The following is a 19868-nucleotide window of genomic DNA, read 5'->3' on the forward strand; positions in this document are numbered from 1 at the left end:
CTCCTCCTCCTCCTCCTCCTCCTCCTCCTCTTCCTTCTTCTTCTTTTTTGTGGTCTTTCCCCAGCTTCAGGTTTCCTGGCAAAAATCTTAATCTTTTGAGAGTACTAATATAAAACTGCAAAGCCAGAGCTGGGAAGTGCCTTTTCCTTGTGTCTGAGAATCCTAACTGTCCCAACATTTGGTTTTCTCTGGAACTCCAAGCCTGCTAAGCCATGCACAGAACTTTGAAAAACTGAGCTGCATTTAGCTGCCTCCTCCCTTCCTGCCCACAGATTCAGTTAGATCCAACTCTAGGCCCTTCCCCCCCCCCCCCCCCTCATGCCCCAGCTTCAGTTCCTGGAGCTTTAAAAACTCTTGCCATACTTGTGGCTTGGCCATTGTTTACCAGCCAGACTCGCAGCGGCCTTTCAGGGGCGGGGTTTATTTGCATAACCACTCCCAGACACATCAAATAGTCCAATAGTTGTCCCGCAGGCCTCACAGCGGAGAGGAGGGGGTATAGGCATAACATGAAAGAGAGGATGGATTTGATCTGTTGTTGCCACACGTGAAAGTGAAATGAATCCAGCAGAACACTGGTTGCAACGGATTTCGCCTATTGTAAGAGCGGTATGCAGGTTGGGGGCTGAGGGGCGGCTATTGGGCAGGGTGTCTGTTCTGTACTCTAATGTGTTTGCTTAGGGAGTCTCTATGTATGATCCATCCATTGATCTTTACAGGTTAAGTGTGGAAACACTCTTTCATTTGGTAGCTAACTAGGGACGGAAATAGAGGACCATATCAGATGTCCCTGTAAGGGTGCTACAAAGTCAGCCTGACTCGGGGAAAAGTATTCTCTAATCAGTCATTTCATCGTTTGAGCCCCGACAGCACTCTCTGAGATGTCAGAAACTTAGACTGTTATTCCTACAGCCTTGACTAGTCAGTTCCTGCCTGTGCAGGTTCGAACTGAAGCCAGATGGCCGCTGGGAATATGCCCGGACTTGTCCAACAACCTTGTGCATCTGGGATCCAGAGATGAGGAAGAGAGAGGAGGAGGGAATGGATTGGATATTCAGAGCATCCTGCAGAAAGCTGAACTACTTAGCCCACCCACGTGGTGCTTGGGCAAGTCCGGGCCTGTGTAAAGAGCAATTTGGCAATGTGTGTGGGGGCTTTCAATCCAGCCTTGTCACCAGTGACTGAGTTTCATTTGATCACTTGCTGCTGGAAGCCGAGCCCAGGACAGTGATATTTTGATCCGGCCTCACCCCAAACACTGGCCAAGACCCAGACAGCTGCAAGAACTGGCGGGGTGCAGGGAGGAGAAGAGACCTGCCAGAGACTAGGCTGGGAAAACAGGCTGGAGGATCTCATTTTGACAGGTTTTGGCGGCAATGGCCAATATCATGTAGGGCAATGGGAGGTAGTAAATTGCGGAACTATTTAGGTACCTCTCCTGTCCCCTTCACATTTAATAAACATAAAATGCATACTGAATAATAACCCTCTATCACCAAGTTTGAAGCACTAAGCTGTCTACGATAGAGAGGCTGCATCCCCTAGGACTTAACAGACTTATCCTGAGTGGAGGAACACAAATAATACTGTGCAAGGCGAATTTTAAAAGTTCAGTCAAAATTCTCTCAAGTACTCAAGTAAGGACCACGTCAACTAAAGCCAGAGAAAAACAGAAAAGCTGTTCTCTCTCTCTCTCTCTCTCTCTCTCTCTCTCTCTCTCTCTCTCTCTCTCTCACACACACACACACACACACACACACACACACACACACACTTTTTTTTTTTAGTGTTTATGGGTGGTTTGTTTTGAGTGGGACTTGTTCTGGGTATCTTTAGGACCGGATAGTGTCCCAGGTAGATAAGGCCTGACTAAATGAAACTCTATGTAGCAAGGTGGCTCTTTAGTTCCTGATCCTCCTGCTGCCAACTCCTAAATGTTATAAGCACAGGTATGTGTTCATTAGGCCCAGCTGATTGCTTTTCAGTCTTAACACCTTTGGGTGCTAGAGAACAAAACTATTTGTATTCAAATCTCATTCCACCAAATAGCAGCTGTGTGCCTTTGATCGAAAGGCATACAAGGATCCTGAGATTCATTTTGCTCCAGGTAAAGGTTGAATTAACAGCACCAACATCATTGAGTTATTGTGATGAACTGATTTAATCCATGTAAAATGCTTGTACATGCTTAGCATGGTTCAAAATAAGCACTCAATAAATGTTAACCCTTATTATTGAAGGTAGAGTATGTACCACAGATAAGGTTTCAACAGGTGGGAAAAGGAGAGGTGGCATTTGAAGCAGAGAAAACATGAACAACTGCTTGATGGCAAGGAACTCAGAACATGTGAAAGGAACAATAGTCAAGTTGGATGCTTTAGTACAATTGGGAGAGAGTACCAGTCAGATTGGTGGGAAACTACCCGAGACTTTGGATACTTGAGTTTCTGTTTATTTGGCAGAGCATGGTACCGCCACCGTGAGTTTCTGAACTGAAGAAAGGTCAGATCTGCACTTTAGGAAGAATAGTTAGGTAAATGTGAATCAGCTGGGCAAGAATAAGAGCACACACAAAAGTAAACAAACGAAAACTGAGGTGGTGGCTGAGCGAACAGAAGGAAGGCAATGTATGTATCAAGTAACACAAACTTTGAAATCCCTTCAGAGATTTGAAATGATGAATTACATGAGATTTGAAAAGGGAAGGGTGGAGTTTATCTTTTGGGGTTAACTTACACTTTGAACCAGTACACATTTTCCTCCTACCTTTCTAGAGAGTACAATTTAGAACCTGTTGCTTGGAATCCTAAATGCGTTCATTGTATATTCAATATTTCCATGATGCGTCCGTACTAACTGGTTTCATGCAGTAAAGAGATGTTTCTTCCATCCACGATAGAATTATGAGGAAACCCAGTGAGAAAATCCAAACTTCCCTGTGTTTCTGTTTTCCTGAAAAATGAGAAATAGTTCCCACTGGTTGGAAGGATTAAAAATGATAATCTTCTAAAGGATCTATCCCAATGCTTGAAGAATAGTAGGCTTTTGTGAGTCATATGTTTCTTTTCTAACATTTGACTTCACCTTTAAACAGCCATCTCATCTCTGACAGCACTTCCAGAGGAAAAGTCTTCGCTGTTCTCTAAAAGAAGCCATTATCTGGCGGTGGGGAAATCCTTGACAGCTGAAAGTTTTTCCCTCTGGTTTCAGCCGCATTTTCTTATGCCTCTGTCGTGTATTCAGTTGTTCAAGTGGTGCTTTCTGGGGCTACTTACCACACCCCCTTTTTCTCTTCTGAAAGGTAGGAGCTCTGAAGACCAGAGACCAAATTTCCCTCCATCTTCTATCCCCTGGGAAATCAGCTGGGTTTCTTCCATTTCTCGTGTGATAGTATTAATTAAAATATTTGTCTGCGGTTTTGAATTATACCAAATGGAGTGGCAAGCACCTTAAGAGAGATGTCAATAACTGCAAAAGAAACATAATGGAAGAATGTGACAAATTTCTTTATAATGTATTATTCCTTTCAATTCTTTAATTGCATCTTTTCTTCACTAGAATATGCTTAGAAAAAAAATGAAACTTGCTGGGGATCATTTGGTCTTTGTGTCTGCAAGCCAGTTTTCTTCTAATTCACGTTTTTTTCTTATTTTTTTTACAGCTGCTTGCATATAAGATGTTGGCTAGATAGATTAATTCTGGCACTAGAGAGGAAGAGAGGAAAATAGCTATTCAACTGCCTTGTGTCAGCTACATTGTCTTTGAAATTTTTCAGGAAGAGGAACCAGGGGCATAGAAACCTAAGACAGGCCACATAGCCTTCCTTTAGTTAGATGTCTTCTTGATCTGTTCCACTTGAATGCCTTATGAAGGGAGTAAGGCATACGTCATTATTGAGAGCTGAAGCTTTTGAAGCAGCAGCTATTTTTTCTCTCTTTCCTTTAGAGGATTGGCTCCACCCATATATTTTCCCCTAAGGTGCTTAATGGGAAGAGTACTGGTCAGTTTTATCATCAGTTTATATATGAGATGGACCATTATTATTAGAGACGTATGAGAGATGTTAGCATGGCTGTAGTCTGTTTTAGATTAGCATTAACTATATATTTTTCAGTGTTTCTCTAGACATGCTCTCTTGCAAATGATTGGCCTTCTTCATTCTAGTTTGGTGGTTTTCTCTTTTGTGACAAAGCCTAACAGAATTCCTAGTGTGTAAAACAATTATCAGCTGAGTTTTTAGTGACCGACTATCCATTTTGAAAGATTTACAGTTATTCTATATGTATCCCTAAGAACAACCTAGATGCCCTCAACTGAAGAATGGATAAAGAAAGTGTGGTACATACACAAAATGCAGTATTACTCAGCTGTAAAAACAGTGCCGTCATGAAATTTTCAGGCAAATGGATGGAACTAAGAAAAAAAAATCATTCTGAGTGAGGTAACCTAGATCAAGAAAGAGAAACACAGTATGTACTCACTCATAAGTGGATACTAGATATAAAACCAAGGATAAAAAGGATAACTAGACCACAATCCACAGCTCCAGAGAAGCTAGGTTACAAGCAGGATCCTAAGAGGGACATATGGATCACCCTGGGAAGGGGAAATAGATGAGATCTCCTGGGTAAACAGGGGGAGGGTGAGAGGTGGTAAGTGGGAGGTAATAGGGATGAGAACATGAGGGAACAGGATGGTCCAGTTGGGGGAGGGATGGGGTGGAAGTTCAAGGAAAGAGATATCTTCATAGAGGGAGCCATTATGGGGCTGCAGAGAAACTGGATGCTAGGAAAATTCCCAGGAAACCACAAGCAAGACCCATAGCAATAGTGGAGAAGATGCCTAAACTGGCCTTCCCTTGTAATCAGATTGGTGACTACCTTACCTGTCATCATAGAAACTTCATCCAGATACTGATGGAAGCAGATGTAGAGATCCACATGCAAGCACCAGACCAAGCAACGGGAGTCCTGTTGAAGAGAGGGAGGAGGGATTATATGATGAAATGGAGAGGGTCAAGATCATGACAGGGAAACCCACAGAGACAGTTAATCTGAACTGGAGCTCAAGGACTCTAGACCTACAGCGGGAGATTCCGCATGGGACTTAACCAGGGCCTCTGCATATGGGCGACAGCTGTGTAACCTGGTCTGTTCATGGTACCCCAGGCAGCGGGGCCAAGTTCTATCCCTGGTGCATGAGCTGGCTTTTTGGAGCCCATTCCCTAAAGTGGAATACCTTGATCAGCCTTGATACAGGAGGGAGGGGCTTGGTCCTGCCTCTACTGAATGGGCCAGGCTTTGTTGACTCCCCATCTTATCCTTTCTGAGGAGTGGATGAGAGTGGGTTGGGGGAGGAGGGGGAGAGGAAAGGAGGGAGGGGAAACTGTGCTTGGTATGTAAAAATGAATAAAATATAAAAAAATAGCAACCCATCTAAAAAGTAAAGTGGTTTCCATGTGATATTATGATGGAATCAAACAATAAGGTGTCATTATTTCCAGGAGGTTGTTAGTCACTATTGTGATTAAGCCAAAAAGAGTGGGCAGTACTCTTTCCCTTCCATGAGCCGCCTTTCCCTGACCCAGTATACCCTTTGGTATTTTTCTTGTTGAGAGATTACAAAGCCAATATTATGTTTTGAAGAAAAGAGAAGCCTGATCCTTGGTAACATGGTTAGTCGGCAGTCCGTCCTGAAGGTGGCCTGCCTCTTTGTTTATGGGAAATAGACAAGGCAGTGAGCTCTGGGTAGAGACTTACATTATAGTCTGAACAAACTATGTACATTTGAGGAAAATTGTATTTTTCCCTTGTAGCTCCAGTTTTCTGACTGGGATCATAAAGGTTGAGGTTATCTTGATAGATTCCTGTGGCATTTCATGCCTACATAGTCCCAATTAGTTGTATCTTAAATTTTAATCAGTTGTCAAAATGAAGAAAAAAATAAACCATAACGAAAACATATTGTCTTGTGAGTACTGAGCTGCCTGTTACTAAAGGAGTTCAAAGAAAGATGGATGACAGTTTTCTCTGATCAATAAAAACAGGAAGATAACATGACCTTTTGTGTGAGATTTTCAAAATCTAAAATGGTTTCTGTAAATTATGTCACAAAAGCATAATTATATGTGAGGTAATAGGTTTATTTTACCACATATTTTTTATAATACTAACCCTTTCAAGACCTATGCTGTTTTCCTCTTTTTGAGCATTTTTTCACATAAATTTCTTCTTTAAAATTTTTTTTAGTTAGCATCCAATACATTAAGTTTCATTGTGACATTTTTGTAAATGTAGATCAGTCTTTCTTATTTATGTTCACCTTCAATTACCCTTCCCATTTCATGGCCATGGCTTTTAAATGGAGGGTGGAACACCTTTGGCAACAGTATCTCCTTCTCTCTGAATGAGCCTCAACCTCTGGGCTGATTTTCCAAGTCTCATTGTGGAGGTTTTGCCTTGGGTTTTATTACATGTGCCTCCGGCTTTATCCCACAGTTTCTGTAGGATATTTCATTCCCTGGCCTTCTGAGGAAGAAATGTCATATTTGATTACTTTTGGGTAAAAAGGACTGAGGGATTCAGGGTGGTACAGTTGGTCTAGATTGCTTAGTAATCTGAACGAAGCCAAAAGTAGGAAGGGAAAGCAGAAATTAGAACAGACTTTCCGAGTCACACAGTTTCCAGCCACGCACATAAAGAAATCATATCATGATCTTGATTTCTTTCTGCGATACTCTGCCAAATTTCCTTGGGAAGCTAATGAATCTCCACTTCAAGCACTCTCTGGTAGGTAATTAATTATTTATTGTTCATAGCGAAATTTCATGCTGTCTTATGGTGGTCGATACACGAATCAGTGACTCACTTAGGCTTGGGTGACAGGGAAGCAAATCAGACTGAAATATTGGCTCAACATTGCCGTGACCTGTGGCTTGTCGCCAATGTCCTTTGCTCCTCTGTGCTGGGTGGGACAGTAACAATAGTCCTAGCAACTCTTCCCATGTGAAGCCCAGTCTGGAGTTTCCAGAGCGCATTCACATACATTGTCTCATTCTTTCCCTTGAACATATTCCAGAGCAGTTTCTGGACTTTGCTTCTACTGGGCATGACTATTTGAGGAGAAATCAAAAGGGTATGTTCCCTTTAAAATCAACCTAGAATTGGTTGACTTTAATTAATTTTATTAATTCTTTTGTTAATCATTTCTCTCTCATATATATGCATATATATGTATGTATGCGTAGTTTGGGGGGTTTGACCTTTTCTTCTGCTCAATGTATTGTCTTCGAAGTTGTATTTGTGTTCTTGAAAAGTTTATCTTTTTCTGAGGTAGCTATGTGTGCAGGCACACATTCTGAAACTTCACTCATATGATTACTGTTTGCCGTTGGACGAATAGAAGTGGCCCCGTTTACTGACTTAATTCTACTTCTACAGTGACACCTGCCTGGAAAACAAACTCTATACTTGGGCCCACCTCGGATGAGATATAACCTCTTGCTTTGTGCACTGGAATAAAGGACAACGTAAACACGTGAGTCACTCTTTAATTGTTTATAGCTCCTTTTTATTTTCCCGAAGCTGTTATCATGCACAGAAGAAATTCTTAAGCCACTAGGAAAATAGAAAAAGGAGCCAATTAAAAACTATAATAAACACCTTTGTCTCTTAATTATTTCTATGCCAGGCATATGATTTAGCAAATTAAAGCATAAAAAGATAATTTACTTTTAAAATACGGCTTCTAAGGCTCAAATCCAATTCATCAAGCTTTTGTGACAAGCACAATTACCTACCCACTAAGCTATTTTGCTAACTTGCAATTTACTTTTACACAAATCAATATAAAAATTGCACGTCTTAACCCCTTTGTCCATCCCTGTACCATATCTGGCACTAACTCTCACTCCTTAGTTATTAACGTTTTAGTATGCATTAGTGTTCCCAGAATCAACTTTTCTCCTGGGTTTCCTTTGTGTGTTGGTGGCTGCTGTTTCCTTTCTAGCTTTAAATACGTGTGTCACTTAACATTTTGTTTGTGGCATCCTTCTTTATCCGTCTAAGTCTATCCCACTATTTACCTAGTATAATGATTCTTAACCACCAGATGTTTTGATTTAGCCATGGGTGTAGGCATTTCACAAAACTTCCCCAGTAACCCTTTTATGAGGATTATTTAAAGAAAAATCAATTTAATGTTCAGAAAAGTTTTTTTTTTCTTTTCACTGAAAATATCTCGAAAAGGAAAAAGATGAGTAAGGTTATGCACTCCTATTTTAGTAGAACCCTGCTTTGGGAAGCATGATACACTTATGGATTCTAAACTGCCCTTGAGTCTTAGCTTTCTTCCTTTTTAATATTTTTTACTTTATTTTATTATTATTAAAAATTTCCACCTCCTCCCCACCTCCCATTTCTCTCCCCCATTCCCCCACTTCCCCTCTCCCTCCCTCTTCCAGTCCAAAGAGCAGTCAGGGTTCCCTGCCCTGTGTGAAGTCCAAGGTCCTCCCCCCTCCATCCAGGTCTAGGAAGGTGAACACCACTTTTTTAATTTTTTAAAGTAAATTTATTCATCTATTTATCTTATACCCTTTCCTCCAAGCCCCTCCCCCACTTCCGTTTCCACTCCCCAAACTTCTCCTCCTTCATCTCAGTCCAGAAAAAGGCAGATCTCCCATGAGTATCAATAGAACATGGTATATCAAGTTGCAGTAAGGCTAAGCACCTCCCCACGTATTAAGCCTGGGAAAGGCGTCCCAGTATGAGGAATAAGGTCCCAAAAAGCAAGCAAAAGAGTCAGAGGCAGCCCCTGCTCCCATATACAGAATTTGGCTTTCTTTCTTGCCATGTAAATGAAATTTAGGTAATTTCTCTCTGAGACTCATTTATTCTGTTTTAGTAAAATCTGTCTTAGCTCTCCTCCCCTATGGTTATTGTGAAGATCAATAGAAGTAAGGGGCTCTACAAACTATACGGTTGTTACTATTATTCTGTAGAATCTCTTTTTACCATTTGGTCAAGTAATAAATACTTACATAGTGTCTACTGTGTGACAGGCACTGTTTTAAGTATATTGAATGGGGTAGTAAATATAATGGGTACAATGATATCATAGTTACTTCTCTTTAGAGGAAAAATAGTATACATGTTAATAAGAAAAGCATAATGTCTAAGAAATTCATACATACAATGGAGAACAATGAAACAGGAGGAGAATAGGAGGATTAGGGGAATTCTGATTTTAAAATAGTGGCCAAAGAAACCCTATTAAGGGATGATATATTAATAAAGACCTAAAAATTTGAAAGATCCAGTAAAATGTGTATATTTAGCAGAAGATTCTTGGTTTGAGAAGGTATGAAGGCCTTTCACTGAAAATATCCCTGCTTAATTTGACGAATAGCAATGAGACTGGGGCTGAAGTGGGTACATTAAAGAGAGTTGTAGCCCCCTTGGCTAAAGATAGCAGAGGAAGTTTTAAGTAGCCAGATTATATAAGATATCACCGGCCATTAAAAGGATTTCAGTATTTTTGCAAGTAAAAGGAAAAGCTATTGAAAGAGTTGAAAATAATGTCATCTAACATGTTTTAAAGGATCTGTTCTATATTCTTCTCCTTTCTCTCTCAGTCTCCCCCCAAAAAAGAAAAAATTGGGTACATTACCTCTGACTATGGAAGGATGGGAATTCTATTTTACTGATTATGCTTTATATTCAAGCAATACAGAAAGTCAAAGCTAAAGGAACCCTTATAACCACACCATTCTTTAGCATTGCTGTATCTGAGAATCAACAGGTAAACTATGTAAGTTCCAGAAGCTCAGTTCATACTTGGACTGATTATATCAGAACCTCAAGAGTAGTACCCAGATATCCATATACTTTGAAGCCTCAGAAATATAACTAAGAATGAGGACCGCTGGTCTGAAGTATTTAAAACTAATCAACCTTCTCATGATGACTGTTCAGCTTGACTCAGCACTGAGTATCACTGTTACCTTTGGCAGAGCTGCCCCTGGGACCATTTACTCTAAGTAAAATAAGAAATAAAAGAAAATGACAAATGGTGAGCAGGAAGAAGGTAAGATGCTTGATAATACAGAGATCTGACAAGAGGAAGCTCAGCTAGAAATGGATCTGGCCCAGACCAGAAAAGAGAACCATGAGAGGCACTGTCTAATCATTTACAACAACATCTGACCTGCAGGCCAAACATCTGGAATTGATAAGGGCACTATCCAGACTAGAAGTTTGATTTCCAAGGAAAGAATGATTCTCAAGGCCAAGGTGAACTGCTGCTCTGATTTTTGACAGCCCCAAGCACACGGGTGGTGACTGGGCTTACATGAGAGGAATGGACAGGGAATGGGGCAGCTGCTATCTTCATCACCCTTCTTAAATCTCAGGACTTCTGTACTGCCCAGGCAAAACAAATAGCCTAAAGTCCTGAGTTCTTAATTTAGACTCATCATCCTCCAAGTTCTAGCCATCCTAGATAGAGACCATGCTTCATGCCACAGGCATTTCTGCAAGTTGAGAAGACCAACAGCCACAAATGGTGGCCAGAGGCAGCTGCACACCCAGCCGTGTGACAACCTTACACCCAACAGAAACGTAGCCAGTATCATTTATTCAGGGCACAGTGAGCTAATGTTAGATTATTATTAATGCCAAGCTCGTTGCTTTTCTTTTTCCTGTATGCCTGCACTAACTCTCTTCTAGGTTATTTTCTGAGGAATTAGGACAATGGAAAAAGGCTCACAGATTATGCAGATAGTAGAGAGAGGACAATGAAAGAATCACTACTCACTTAGTAGTCATTCCAGTCTTACCGGATAAATATTTCTGTGCACATGTTTAATAAGATATTCATTTAATAATATCATATTAAGTACATATACATGTGCAAACACATTGAATATAAAATTGGGGTGAAAAGTTGAATGAAATAAATCATTTGAACCAAGAGGATATTTGAGTATTTAACTTGAAAAAATGAAGGTCACCTTTCTCCAAAAAACCTGAAGCATAATTCATATAACATAAAATTTACCATTTTCAATTATACAACTTCCTGCTTTATAATATATTACAAGGTTCTACTGTGTAATTCCTGGTCATTTTCATTACATATTACATAGACACTGTCTCCTCCTCCTAGCACATGGCAAATGCTAAAACTACTTTTTGTCTCTGTGGATTGTGTATTTTGAATATCATATAAATGAAGTCACATTATTGTCCTTCCATGTCTAGCAACCTCACTTAAGTATAATATTTTAAAGACTGATTACACATTATAGCGTACATTATATATTTTATTCCTATGAATAATGCTTTGTTGTACAGACTTCAAGCTCTGTATATCAACTTTGTTTATAAGTTGATGTACATTTGATTTTTTTATTGTCTGTTATTATGAACATGCCACCAGGAACATATATGTACCAGGTTGTGTGTGAACATGTGCTTTCACCTCTTATCATATATATTTAGGGGTCTATGTTTAGGAAGAATTGTTATATTATAGGACAATACTATGTTTCATATTTTTAAGAACCAATAAATCACTTTCTATAAATGGTGCACTATTTAGACTCTCAACAACAGTGTATGGAATCCTAGTTGTTTACATCTTCCATGACAGTTGATTATTCATATTTAAGAAAAACATATAGCCACCTACTGCATATAATGAAATGTTTTCCTATAATTTGAATTTGGATTCTGACTGAGCACACATTCACGTGCTTGTTGGTCACTTGTCCTTTTTCAGAAGTGTCTGCTTAAAGGCTCAGCTTATTTTATGTTGTACTTTTTAAGATTTGAGTAGTAAGAATTCTAATTATATTCTAGGTACAAATATTTTTTAGTTATATGATTTGAAAATTTTAGTTGGTTGGTGGTGGTGCACGCCTTTAATCCCAGTACTTTGGAGGCAGAGGCAGGTGGATCTCTGTGAGTTGGAGGCCAGCCTGGTCTACAGAGTGAGTTTCAGGACAGTCATAGCTACACAGAGAAACCATGTCTCAAAAAACAAACAAACAAACACACAAAAACCCCAAAACAAAAATTCTGTGAGCTTATTTTTTATTTTATTAAACTTTCTTTTTATTTATTCTTTGTGTCTTTCAATTCATGCATGTCAATCCCTTTCGTTTCCCATCTCTTCATATCTGGCCTCTGCCTTTGCAACCTTAGCCTCAAAATATAAAATTTAAGAGAAAGAAGAAAAAAGGAGAAAAGGAAAAATCTTGTTATGGAAGTTGCAATGTGATACAGTGAGTCACACAGTAAACCCTTTTATCTGTGTATCTTTATTTGTAAGTGTTCATCACAAAGAGTCATTGGTCTGATTCTACGCTTCTTGTTTCTGCTACACGATTGATGCTGGACTCTCACTGGGACTCCTCTTAGATATCCTGTTGTTGCCCTGTGTCATGGCAATCCCGCAGACCAACCCCTTCATGTGCTGGGATGCATGCTGGGCTGGGCCCAACTCATAACCCTTATTCTGGGCCTGGGTAGTGGCATGGTTGGTCAATCCCTCCAGTTCTCCCTTGTTTTCACCACCAGGGTGAGCTCTCTAGCATTTCCCTGGCTAGTTCATCCCTTGCAATGATGAGCAAGAGCCAGGGCCATTTCTTCTACTCCCATGCCATAAGGGTCAGCTCTCTCACACTTACACCTTCAGGACCAGTTCTCTAGTGCTGCCCAGACGAGGTGTAGAGAGCACTCTGCCAAGTGCTGCAGCTTGTGAGGGGCAGGGAGAGTTCTACCACTTTTATGTTTCAGGGCCAGATTTCTCACCTGCTACAGGCAGCAGGGTGTGGGGGGCATGTCTCCCAATATGGTAGATGGTGGGCAGGGCCAGATCCCCCATGCTCACGTTCTTGGGCAGTTCACCCACCTCCCTGTCAATAGGGTCAGCTCTACTGTGCTGCCCAGGTTGGGTGCAAGGTCTATTTTCCCTGGAGTGCTGCCACTGGCAACTGGGGGAGGGTCATCTCCCTCACCCAGCACAGGTGGCAGGGGCAAGCAGGAGGGCATCTTTCCCTCACCCTCAGTACCTTATGGCAGATGAAGGGCGTCTTCCACCCTCCGAGCTAGCTCACCAGTGTCTCTGCAAACAGGGTCAGCTCTACTATGTTGCTCAGGTGAGCATCACGGCCCACTTTCCTTAGTGTTGCAGCAGGTGATGGGGAGGGATAGCTCCCTCATCTACCGTAGGTGGTGAGGGGCAAGGGGTAAAGGTGGGCATCTCTCCGCCACCCACACTGCTTCATGACAGAAGAGTAGTGGGGATAGCTCTCCCATGATCACAACTTCGGGTGAGGGAGCTCACCCGCACCTCCACCAACAGGGTTGGCTCTGTTGTGCTGCCCAGGTGAAATGCAGGACCTGCTCTCCTGAGTGCTGCAGTTGATGGGAAGTAGAGGCAGCTCTCCCACCTCTCCTTCACCCATACTGCCACATGGCAGACTAGGGGCGGGGCCAGGTCTTCCAAGCTCACATTCTTGGGGCAGGCTCACCTGTGTCCCCATCACCAGGTCAGCTCCCCTGTGCTCCCCAGATGAAGTGCAGGGCCATCTTTCCCAAATCTGGCTGCTGTTAAAGGGGAAGGTCAACTCCCTTGCCTGCTGGAGGATGTACAGGCAAGGGGGAGTGCATCTTTCCCTTGCCTCCACCACCACACAACACACAAGGGAAGCAGTATCAACTATGCCCCTCTCATGTCCTCAGGGCTGACTCTCCCATGTTCCTGTCGATAGGATCAACTCTACTGTGCTACCCAGGCAAGGGGCTGCAACCGGTGAGGTATTGGGCCAGATATCCGACCTGCTGAAGGTGTTGAATGGAGGAGGGCATCTTTCCTTCACCCACACCACCGCATGGCAGAGGAAAGGGGCATAACCTGTTCTCGCATTTTCACTCACGCCCCTGAGAACAAGGTCACCTCTATTTTGCTGCCCAGGTGAGGTATAGGACCCTGTCTCCTGGCTGCTTCCACCAGTGAGGGGCAAGACCAGTTCTCCCTAGGATTGCAGCCTGTGAGGTGCTCGGGCAACTCTGTACAGCCCTTTCCTCTCTGCCTTCAGTGGTATCAGAAGCCATGGAAGTCAACACAGTCCATGGTTGCATCAGGGTCATGAATCCAGACATGGGTTCAATAATCTTAGCTTATTTTAAATTGCGTTTTTAAAATTTTTAAGATATAAGAACTCTAACTATACTCTAGGCAAAAATACCTTATTAGTTATATGATTTCTAATTTCTTGTCTTTTGTGTGAATTATTGTCCATCTTTATTTTTAAAATATTTTAATCTTGATTAACATGTATTAATTTTTACATATTAATGAGGTTCAGAGTGTTATTTTAATATATTCACCCAATGAAAACCAATCACCTTAATTTGTTTCCGTCTCCTTCTTTCCTGATGTTTCTTTTAAAATTAATCTTAAAAAAATAACAAATATCAACTAATCGTTTATTGAGCGTGTTCAAAACCAAGATGTAGGAGTGTTAACATGCAAGCGGGCCAGTGAAGAGTGAGCTGGTGCCAGGTGGTGTGTTTCCATGCTGGGTACTGCTTCACGACCAGCCTTGAAGTGCCAGATGTTGTCACTGGCTGCTTTGGAGATCTCCCCACAAAGCTATCCTGTGGGAGAGAAAAAATACTACCCAACAATTCATGAGAGGGAAAAAAAGGCAGAATTTCTCTTCTTGATTCTCTCCTATCTCCCTTTATCTATTAGTCAAATTTTACCCCGGAGTATTACCTATCCCACAAGTCTGGGATTCTATGGCTATGAAGAATTTCAGATCCCATCTCCTACGGTAGGGAATTCCATTCGAGTCTAGGGGGAAGGTACAGAAACCCTACCTATGTGAATAGCCGTGCCAGAGAGAATCTAATGTGGTGCCTACACTATATTCATTGTAGCCTAAGACTCTTATTGTTATTTTCTAGAAGATGATGAAATAAAACATGGTGTTAAAAGACCTTTCCCTAGGTCATTTTTCAGTAAGCACTAGTTTTATTTTTTTAACATAAACCTGGTGCTGAAGACTGTGGAAGACCCAGGTAGAGATCCTGGACTTTATGGACCAAGTAAACAAGGGTCATTAAAGGGGTTTGAGGTGAAGAGTGGCGGAAGATAAGTTTTTTTAAACCTTTATCTCTGTTCCATTTTCTCATCTGACTAAATGTGTATGACTAAATAGTATGTGGCTTGGAGAGACAAGAGCATCAGAGACTATTTTTGAAGGTTTTGAGGTATCCCTGGTGAGGTCAGCAGCTTTATTTGGGCTTTAATCCCACAGCCTAATACTCCTTCCTCTATTTAAACCTTTTTATATCAAAGGGATGAGCTAGTCTGAGGCAGTGAGGTCAGGGGTTAGAGAGCCAAAGAAAGGAGAATATTACCTAAAGCTCCTGGTTAGGTCTAAGAAGACCTTGGGTCTTTCTCCATTTGGCCCGAGGTTCTAGGCAAACTAAAATCCATTGATGAGTTCTCTGTCGCTACCTAGATGGTTAGATGTCATGAACTGTAAGCTGCAGTCATTATATCCATAAGGTCAGTATCTAGTGTATATTCACATAACATACAAGCACATGAGGGTATGTGCAGTGTTTTATACATGTAGGGCTTCTTACCTGTACCTTTATTTCAGGACAGATAAGGTGAGAACATTTAGTATATACCTTTCCACAGCTGCCATACTGGCATAAAGAAAGACTTGAAACCCAGAGTTTCCTCTTGAGTGCCTTTTGGCGTTCTCTTTACTCTGTGGAGCTCCTGTGGGCTACTCAAACAAGAGAGGGCCTTCCTGGCAATCTGACTGGTTCGCATGTGCATTCTGAAATTCAAAAGTAAACAGACTACTGATACCCAGCCACAGTAATTCAAAATTCATCGAGATTTCTGATAAATAGCATCTCATGAGTAGTAGAGGATGTAGCTGGGCCCAGTAGATGGCAGGCCTGATACTAGTACCATTTCATGTGTTGAAGGGGCTGTTTTAGAAGGGAACAAGCATCCTGCAGTATATGGGCTTTGGTGATGGATGTGATTGAGATGCCACTGGAAGCCGAAGCTGGAAGGCTCAGGCTCACTACAGGATATCATACTTTCCCTGAAGGTCATGGCCATTCCTGGAAGCCCAGGCCTTCCTCATGGCATTGTGTGGGACCCATTTGTAAATCATGCTCCCTGGCTAAAAGGGAGCTGCTCCCTGAAAGGGTAAGAGTCTGCTGGAAGGAGTAGCCCACGCTATCCTTAGTGACATAGTGAATTATGGTTACTTTTTACTCAGACTTTGCCTAAGTGACTCAACAGACCAAAAAATTGTGTGTGTGTGTGTGGGGGGGGGCTTCAATTTCTTTAGACTCTGGAAACAATGATGAATGCTTGATGACCCATGGTTGTAAGGGATGTGCATTCTTTTTCCAGAAAAGAAGCATATTCAGAACTAACAGCAACTTCTCCTTCTCTAGAGGTGTCTGGTGGACAGACCATCAGGGTCTGAGTTCTTGAACTGCCTACTCACGTTGTCCAGAGTTCAGCTCCACTTTGAGACTCCAGGGTTCAGAGTCACTTCAGATCAGAGGGGAGGCTATTTCCTAGTTTCCTAATCACATCTTGAGACAAAAGCATTTTGGATTTTTAAGTACGAAAATATATAGAAACTTGTCTTCTCACCCTGCCCCTTGGTTGCTTCTGGTATTTTGCTAAAGCTTAAAAACATTATTATCTGAGCTCCCAAGAATTTAAGCCCATATGATTTGATCAAAACAACTTTAAATTATACATTTTAATATTTCTTATGAAAAAAATCATATAAACAAGAAACAAAAAGGTGATTTCTATATTTAAATTTAGATGACATATAAATGGCAGTGAAAATATATAATGACAGAAACTATAATGACAGTCACCTGCAGGAAGGTGTCATGTTTCCTGGAAAAGGGGTACAAGTAGGCAATGTAACCTGAGTAGGCAATGTAAAGGTTCTATATGTTTACATGGATAGTATTTCCTGTCACAAAGCTCAGAATTTGTCCTCTGCATTTGAGATTTCTTCAACGTTCATCTATTTTCTTGGACTATATTTTTCTTCCTCTTTTGTTGGGCAAGGTGGAGGCAGAAAGAATTTTTCAGTGTGACTTGTTTTGGTACAGTTGAGTGGATTTTGAACTTTGGCAGAAGCATAAAGAACCCCACCCAGCCTGTGTCATGCTCCAGGAGAGAAGACAAGAGATGCCTGATACTTCCTTTCATTTCCCCCCTTTCCACTAATGGAATGATATAAAAAGAACACAGTCCCACGTCAAAGATCAGCCAGAGCACTAGGATGTGACAATAAAAGTGATTGTTCTGTGGGAAATGACCTGCTACTCAGTAGAGCCCCTAATATCATCCCCCTCGCAGTTAATTTGTATATATTTACTTTGCACTTCCATTTCAGAAGTAATTATCTCAAAAAACTTTCTAAGCCTTGTCCACTGTGTTCTTATATGGGAATATCCTGATGGAAAATATTCAACGAACACTAATACAGTGTTCAGTTTAGCCAAGGTGACTTAGACACTGCACACATTGAAGGGCACATGTGCTTAAGCATCATGTTGTTGGTGGGAGCAGTTACCAAAGAGGGATGTCTTCTGCAGACACCCGCTTCTTTGCTGTGACTTCCATGTTCCTGATGACATGGGCCATTGAAGTATTTTATGTGCTTCGCCCTTTCCTTTCCTGCAAATGCCTGGAGTGATAAATGCAATTTCCCTTGAATTTTTTACACTTCTAAAAAAAATCTCTTGTAAACTAGGGGCAAATGTGAAGAGAAGTGTCTAATAACCATGTAGTAGCACTTGCACACAGCTCCATACTAGGTCTTTTTTTTTTTTGGCTTTTCAAGACAGGGTTTCTCTGTAGCTTTTGAGCCTGTCCTGGAACTAGCCCTTGTAGATCAGGCTGGCCTCGAACTCATAGAGATCCACCTGCCTTGGCCTCCTGAGTGCTGGGATTAAAGGTGTGCACCACCACCACGCGACCATAGTAGGTCCTTTAGCATAAGAACATCTAGTTCTTTATAAATTACCACGGAGGGTGTGTATTATTAAAATAAAAAAAATTAAGGGTAAAATAAGAAAACCATTTTAAAGGCTGGTAAATGGCAGAGTTCTGATTCACATCCAAGTCTGCTTGGAATGGGTTTACAATGAATTGTCTGGAAAAGCACTATTGGAGAGAGAAATGATCTAAGTTTCTGAGACACATACATAATTAATCATAGATCAGGAAAGTAAATGTGCTCACAAACTAACAAACAGCAAGCGCTGTTGGCTTACTATTTCTGTACTAACTTGGTGTTGGGCATTAAGATTCTTTACTAAAAAATTCATATTAAGATTCTTTACTAAAAAATTCATAAGTCTGACTGTGCATTGCTGACTTGTTCAAAACTACATCTTCTGTAACACTTAGGAGGAGGACAGAGTCAGTAATAGGATATTTAAGAATAGTTGTATTCACAATGTCTGATTATTCTTTCTTATTCTTACCATAAATTAACATCTGCTGTAGGACACTGCTATTCACAGGAAATAGTTTCATATAAGGCCTCACATTATTGATGGTGATGACCTTTATTAGTTATTAGGCAGTTTTATCAATATAACCAGGATACTTCAGAACAGTCTAGTATACAGATGGCTTTGTTTTTTTTCAAAGAAAATAGTTTTCAAACTCCAATTGACAGACAATTTAATTTATGTTTTGGATAATTGTTTTTATTAAAAAAAACAAGAGGGACAAAAACATTCTGTGTTTATTTGCTATGTCTGGGTATGTGTGGAAAGCCTACCTAGACAGGAATCTCAAACTAGGGCTAAAGGGAGATACTATGTTTCAGGCAATTTAATGTTTATTGGGTGAATTGAAAATTTCAGGCGCTTTTGTTAAGAATTTATCTCCAAAGGAATTTTGCTTTCTGGATCCTGTCAATGTCTGTCTTTCTTTCTTTCTTTGAAAAGAAAACCATGCAGGAAAAGTTTTCTCTAGATAATCCATGCTGGATTTGTTACCATAATCCTGAATTCCATTGTTGTTGAGTGTTAAGAGACTACTAATAGTTTTTGTCCTCAATGAGAAGTATAGAGAATGAAAATGGGAAGCTTGCCTTCTGAGGCTGACAGTTGGAAACAATAGAGGAGAAAGTGTGTTCATTTTGTGCCAAAAGTGAACTTCATAGGACACCTTCCATTGAGTGAAGAAATTAGAAGAGTTATGGGGAAAGTTATACTTCAACAAAAATGCCAGCTAACACATATATTTCTATTGGTGACCTTTGTGGAGATGATTGGTGGTCACACTGTCCTCTCTTATAATTAGAAGCATATATTAAGGTCTATCAGTATGTTGAGAACCCACCTGAAATACAGTCTTACAAGAGATTGGGAGTAACAAAAAAGTCCCATCATGAGTTTTATTTTAGAGAGACAGGCACCGTGTTATAAAAATTGTGTTTGTGCAAAGCTACCTATCTCCATATTAACACTGTTCTACTTGTATAGTTTTTCATGATTACTTAAGGAATTTAACACATTTAATCCTTTCAAAAAGCTGTCTGGTATAAAAGACAGAAGCATGATGTTCATTTTCTTCAGTTTAAGTAACTGAGGTCATTAGTAATCCATCCAAGACTGCAAGTTGAAATGGAATGGGCCAGTCAGGGTAATCAGACACTTTGGCAAAGAAGAATCATGTTTCAATTTTTTCATTCACAAATAAAGATATTTTTCACATTGCTTAAGTTAAAAAATATCAAAAGTATTTGCAAATATAACAAAGTAAGTGTGAAA

At 40.7% G+C, this 19868-nt stretch overlaps 1 protein-coding gene across 6 annotated transcripts in view; it reads left to right on the forward strand.

Annotated features, from left to right (window-relative positions):
• The first annotated feature begins 477 nt into the window (after positions 1 to 477).
• Eda2r (ectodysplasin A2 receptor) overlaps positions 478 to 19868 on the forward strand; it is a 48892-nt gene continuing 29501 nt past the window's right edge. For 2 of the 6 annotated variants that reach the window (XM_075957668.1, XM_075957673.1), the window contains exons 1-2: positions 478 to 600; positions 7440 to 7536. The gene's annotated coding sequence lies outside the window, so the exon portion shown is untranslated. Of the gene's footprint in view, positions 618 to 7439; positions 7537 to 19868 lie in introns of all 6 variants that reach the window. The other 4 variants (XM_075957670.1, XM_075957672.1, XM_075957669.1 and 1 more) reach the window with 4 other exon arrangements.

The sequence above is a fragment of the Microtus pennsylvanicus genome, chromosome X (assembly GCF_037038515.1).
Source record: "Microtus pennsylvanicus isolate mMicPen1 chromosome X, mMicPen1.hap1, whole genome shotgun sequence".
Taxonomy (NCBI): Eukaryota; Metazoa; Chordata; class Mammalia; order Rodentia; family Cricetidae; genus Microtus; species Microtus pennsylvanicus.